At 49.4% G+C, this 6334-nt stretch overlaps 1 pseudogene; it reads left to right on the top strand.

Moving 5' to 3' along the window:
* Nucleotides 1-1754: 1754 nt before the first annotated feature.
* LOC141009679 (uncharacterized) lies at nucleotides 1755-3727 on the top strand (annotated as a pseudogene).
* Nucleotides 3728-6334: the final 2607 nt, after the last annotated feature.

The raw sequence follows: 6334 nt of genomic DNA, 5'->3' as shown, positions 1-6334 counted from the left end.
AATCGGCTCCTTCATTCTTCTCGCGACCGCGCGTTGAGGTTTACGTAAGTAAAGCATAGCCATTTGAATGGCCCAGTACAATTGTTACTGGCGTGCTGCTGGCTCTGTGCAGTCTCGTGCCTCCGTGGCAGGAGTAATGGGCTGACGCTCGTTCTCCGAGAGCTTGTCGCCAGCGTTTTGCACGTTGTATGTTGTTACCTGCTCTGGTAGGGTGGCTTTGCTGGTTTGGTGGCATTTCCGCCCCTCACCTTCCAGCATTGCACACAGCTGCTGAGGGCTGTGCTACTGATGCTGATGCTGCTTTGAATGCTAATAACTGTGTTTCAAAGAGTTGGCGTTCCCGTCCCGGTGGCATCACGCTTTGTTTTTCTTTTGGCTACCTCTCCACCTGGTTCTGGATGGAGCATGCCTGTGGCAGTTGTATGGCATCCCTGGAGCCTGAGGATGGCCATGACCGGTGTGTGTCCTGTCTTGGCGTGGATCACCTGCGGGAGGCCATCACCGATGAAGCCTGCATAAATTGTGGCATCATGCCAAGGTCAGTAAGGCTGGCCAGGCTGGCCCAAATGGATCCACTATCCTGCCTGCCTTCATTCCAGTCAGAGGGGGTGGATTCCTGTCGGGATGCCGCACAGAAGCGGTCTGCCACACGGGACGGGGATGGTGTCCCCTCAGGAAAACGGCGGAGGAAGGCAGACAACCAGCTCTCCTCTAAGGTCGACCCGTCTGGCTGCTGATATGGAGCAAATGAAGACACTTCTCCTTAGCTTGCAGCCTGCTGGTAGGCTGACACATGCTGCAGTTGCGGCTACTCAGGGGTCACCGCTGCCGGTAGACGATGCTATCTCCATTGCAGCTTCATCCAGCCAGTTTAATGATTCCCAGGTCGGGTTGACGACTCGACTGCAGCAGGCTCCTCGCATTCTTCAGCCTCGGATTCCCGGCGAGGGTCTGATGACTCCTCCATGGGGGCAATCATCCGGGCTGCCCTGGCACGCCTGCACCTTGACGCTCCGAGTCAGGGAAAGGCTCCTAGCGCTTTCTACAGGTGCAACCCCCCACCAGCGAAGACTATGGTGCAGCACTCTCCTGATTTATTGAAGGAGCTGCATTCCTGCTGGGGGGACACGTCAGCCCTCACCAGGCCAGGGTCGGATGAGCGAGCCTTAGCTGCCATAGAGGGTGCTGAGGCAGTTGGTCTTCTCCACATGCCAGCGGTGGAACCTGCTTGCTGCTTTGATTGTATCTCCGGATGAGGCAATGAAGTCGGACCCCAGGTGCCCTTCTGCCCAGTGTAAGGTCACTGATGACTATGTCTGCAGAGCTTACAACACGGCAGCACGCATCGGCCGCCTTGGAAACACCCTCTCCTACTTCCTTTTGGCCCTCTCGGCTTCCCCTGCAGGATGCTCAGGTGGATGACTCCATCCGTGACATCTGCAATGCCTCACTGCAGACTTTTGCCTGTCAGACGAGAGAATTGGGTCGGCTTATGTCAACACTTGTCCACACTCGTCGCCACGTTTGGCTGGCCCAGTCACCCCTGACGGAGGCGACTCGTAGGGTCCTTCACCGGGTGCCGGCGGAACCTGGTGAGCTGTTTGGCTCTGCAGCTTTGGATGCATTGGATCGCACAGCCAAAGCTGATGAGACCAGGCGGCAGCTTGCGGGCCTTCACAAGAGAGCTTTTCCATCTGCCCCTCCACGTCCTCCACAGCTGCCTCCCCAGAGTGGTCAGCGGCCTTCGTGATGGGATGCTGAGAAGCCGGCAGGCGACTTTCACTCCACCGTGCGCCACTCACCACATCGGCCCCAGGCCTCCAAGCCTGACCGCCATCCTTCCGGTTCCTTCAGGGGCCGGGGGCAGCGGCGCTAGGGCCACAGGGCCGGTCGTCGGCTGCTTTTCCCAGCAGCAGCTCAGTCACTGGGCAGCCTGCTGTCCGGACCCCTGGGTAGTTTTCACCTTGACCCGGGGCTACGAACTGCAGTTCTGACGCCGGCCCCCAGCCTTCGGCCGGGTGAAAATGACATCCATCGCCAAGGCCCAAACCTTAGCCCAGGAGCTGTCCACCCTCCTGGACAAAGGTGCCATCGTACCGGTGGACCCCCTCCTTCATCCCGGGGGGTTCTATTCGACCTATTTTCTCGTCGGCAAGAAGTATGGCAGACTATGGCCCATCCTGGACCTGCGAGGCCTAAACAGGTACTTAAAAGTTCTGCCATTCCACATGCTGACTACAGCAGATGTTCAGCGTGGGGTCAGTCCCAACGAATGGTACATGTCCATAGATTTGAAGGACGCGTACTTTCATGTCCTAATCGCTGCTCATCATTAGCCCTTTCTGTGGTTTGCCTTCCAGGGCCACCATTACCAGTTCAGGGTGCTCCCCTTTGGACTCTCCCTGTCCCCAAGTGTGTTTACCCGTTGTGTTGCGGCAGCCTTGCCGCCTCTGCAGGCGGGGGGCATGAAGGTCCTGCCCTATCTCGACGACTGGTGTGCCCGCATTCCCGAGACCAGGTGATCCGGGATACCAACCGTCTTCTGTCGCATGTGGCCCGACTGGGCCTCACCGCAACATTGCAAAAAGTTGCCTGGTCCCCACTCAGCGGACTGCCTATTTGGGTCTGGTTCTGGACTCGGTAGCCATGATGGCCTATCTGTCAGAGAAACGTGTGGACGACATCCTCCGACTCCTTCCTTTCTTCAAGAGGGGCAGGCGGCTACCTTACATTCAGTTCCTGCAGCTCCTGGGCAAATTGACGGCTGCATCAACTGCCATACCTTCCGCCCTGTTGCTCCTGCGCCCGCTCCAGATGTGGCTGAACAGCTTCCATCTGGACCCCAAGTTTCACAAGCACAAGCTGATCAGGGTGTCTCAGGTATACGTCCGCGCCCTTGCACCATGGCAGGACAGGGCGTTCCTACTGGGGGGTGTGCCTTTGGGGGTCCTTCCTTCCTTCCGAGAGATGGTTGCCACAGATGCATCCCAGTTAGGGTGGGGTGCAGTCTGGCGTGGCAGGTCCGCCCAGGGACGGTGGTCTCTTCGGGACCGCACGCAGCACATCAATGTGCTGGAGCTGTGGGCTGTCCACCTGGCTCTGCAACATTTTCTACCGCACCTGCAGGGGAAACGTGCTGGTCCGGTCGGACAACAAGGCAGTGGTCTCCCAGATCAATCATCAGGGGGGCACCAAGTCGGCGCAACTGTTGCAGGTGTCCCAGTGCCTGCTGACATGGGCCACTCCCCGTCTGTCGGGCTTGCGACAGGCACCTCGACCCCTGCTATCTCCAGCTGTGGGCCTGGCCGCTGCAGGGCCCGACACGCTCCTGACCGGTTGCACTGAGCCTGTCCGACGAACCATCTCGCATGCTCGTGCGTCGTCCACCCGTCTCCAGTATGAGAGCAAGTGGAGGAGGTTCTCTGCCTGGTGCGCTGACAGGGGGGAGGACCCCACTTCTTGTCTGGTGGCCACCGTTCTGGACTTTCTTCATTCTCTCCTGGATGACAGCCGTGCACCTTCCACTTTGAAGGTGTATGTGGCAGCCATTTCATGGCAGCATGACCTGATAGACAATGCTACCGTAGGGTGCCAGCAGCTGGTGTCTCTATTTCTAAGGGGGGCATTGAGGCTGCGGCCCTCTGTGTCCCCTCTGGCGATGAGGTCAGAGCAGAAGTCACCATCAGGTCGGGGAAATATGGCCACGTTGGTGTCGCCTGTCAAATAGACAGTTTCCTTTTGGATCTAAGACAGGTGTTTAGGTTAGAAGAGGCACTGTTCTTATTCATATGAACACACATGCAACCACACCACACATGCAACCACACATTGATATTGCCAGTTTATAAACTATATAAGGTCATAATGTAACTTTTACATCATCAAAGTCATGAACCTAGCTCTGCTGATTCCCCACAAGGAGGGATCAAACGGCTTTTGACTTTTAAGGTTCATAAACTATAGCCTTCGGATAATTAACATTATTATTACTATTTGTGAAGACTAGGCTACTGGATCGCTTGCAAGCAGTAACTTATTTTGCTTTAGAAGTAAGAATAATGTTAGCAATAGTTTCTGTTTGGCTATGTGTGCTAACGTTACCTACACAAGCATTGTTTTAATGTAACTTAAATACCATAAGTCTGGTCTATGATCATTTTGTTTTGAATAAAATAAAGATTATATAACACGTAGATCCGACCGAGCAATCTGATTTGTCTGTCAATCAGACATTTAGACTGTGCTCAAATGAGCATGACAGCACAGCTCGCCATGCTCAAATGAAAAATGTCTCATCACTGAAAATATTTCTCCGCCTGTATATTCTTTATATTTTCACTTTGTACTCTTTGTTGTGGTAGCCTAATTCAGTACAGTAGAAGAACAGTAAGATACATTTATTGTGTATATATGCAGAATAAGCAGAAGTAATAAATATTAAGATGTATGAGAAGATGTAGTAAATGTACATATATCTGCAAGTGTTCAGTGAACATATTTAGCCTAAGTTACCGGTTGTAATAAATACATTAAAATATTTTTTGTTCTTTATTTCACAGGTAACTTTAACAATAATCTGGAAAAAAAAACTCGCCAAAAAATGGATCATATAAACTATCAAATTTCTGATCAATGAAAGCAGTATATTTAAATATAATTGTAATAAAGGTTCATTGTAGATAAAAATCAGCTGTGAGGGTGAGTCATTGACCCGGGTGCTTAATATGGCACAACAACCTGCTGCTACTAGCTTAAAATGACTGTAAAGACGGCAAACATAATAACTCAGTAACTCAATAATCAGTCCATGAAAAAAAATTTTTTTCCACTGAATATCTTAGTTACAACATGATTGAGCTAGCAAAGCAGTTTTGTGTTGCTATGTGTGGTATTTATACAGTTTTGGGAAATCACGATCTCTAGAAAGCTAACGTTAAGCTCAAGTTGGAAAGAGGCGCTTGACGCACCACTGTTGTGACAATAATGACGGTAAAGCACACCCTCAAGTGTAATATACTTAAATACACAGCTGGAAAATGACTCTAATTTTTTCTGTGGTCATGTCTTCTGTCATAAGCGTGACCCTCTTGCAGAAAGGAGTCCATAGGTCTGGTCAAAACGGATAACGACCATTATCCAATTTTTCTATTTTTCATGTGAGCACAAAATCGGAAATCGAAAAAACAAGTCGTTATCTTTTTTTTCATTTTGGTTTTGGAAACAAATACTGAGAATAGGAGTCATTTTTTCGTTTTTTTATTTTTGGTTTTATTTTGAAAAACGAATGAACGAATGATACACGTTTTTTTTTCGATACAGTTATTTTTGAGTCCGTTTTCCTTTGCCCAGAAAACACTACATTAACAGCCAGTCACACAGCAGAGAAACAAATGCATGTGGTTGATACATGTTTCTGGACCCTCCCACTCACAACTACTCAGAATGACGGTGACCACCTGTGTGTCGAGCTGACACAAGACAATGAGCGGTCCGACTAGCGAAACCGAGTGCGAGGAAACTGACAAAGACAAATAAATTTTACCGAAGAAAGGTCATGCCACTTCGGTTATCTGAAAATAGTTCGGCTGCCTGAAGTCTGACAAAGGACAGACCACCATTAGGTGCAAAATGTGTCGGCGACCAGTCCTCAACAGAACTGGAAACACCACCAACCTCTTCCATCATCTCAAAAGGTACCCTCCCAAACAGTACTTAGTGCTATCATGATAGCGTCAGCCTCCCCTCAAGTAGCCAACAGCCCAGCCCCACTGCTTCTACTAGTCAAACTTCAGTTCAACCAACAGTTGCCGCTGCTTTTTCAGACATTACCCCATATGAGAAGAAACCGAAACGACACAAAGACAGAACCAGTGCAATTACGTACTGTATCGCTAAACATATGATGCCTGTAAGCACAGTTAAAAAATCAGCTATATGCAGAGTGTAGGGTGAAGTTGGAGGAGCAGCTCAGAGATGTCACCGCTGATATGTGGTCTGGTCGCACATCCGAACCACATCAGGTCTTACAGAACAGGAGGCATTAAAGCTGAACTGAACAACTACCTGCAAGCTCAAGAATGTGCAATATTCAAAGAATACAGCATAATCATCCTCAACATTTACCTTTTTATTTTATTTTCTTTCTATCAATGTTCAGTTCAGTATACTACCTTTAAGATGTTTGAGACACGTTTGAAACAAGCAATTTGTTGTACATATTCATCATTTTATTTATTCAGTGTTTAACATAAAGCCATTGTATAAATAATTAAATAATTGTATTTTATAAATAATTGTATTTTATAAACCATAATTAACCTTCTTGTTTGTTTTG

This window comes from Pagrus major, chromosome 15, assembly GCF_040436345.1.
Source record: "Pagrus major chromosome 15, Pma_NU_1.0".
Taxonomy (NCBI): domain Eukaryota; kingdom Metazoa; phylum Chordata; class Actinopteri; order Spariformes; family Sparidae; genus Pagrus; species Pagrus major.
This window is presented reverse-complemented; position numbering and strand designations above follow the sequence as displayed.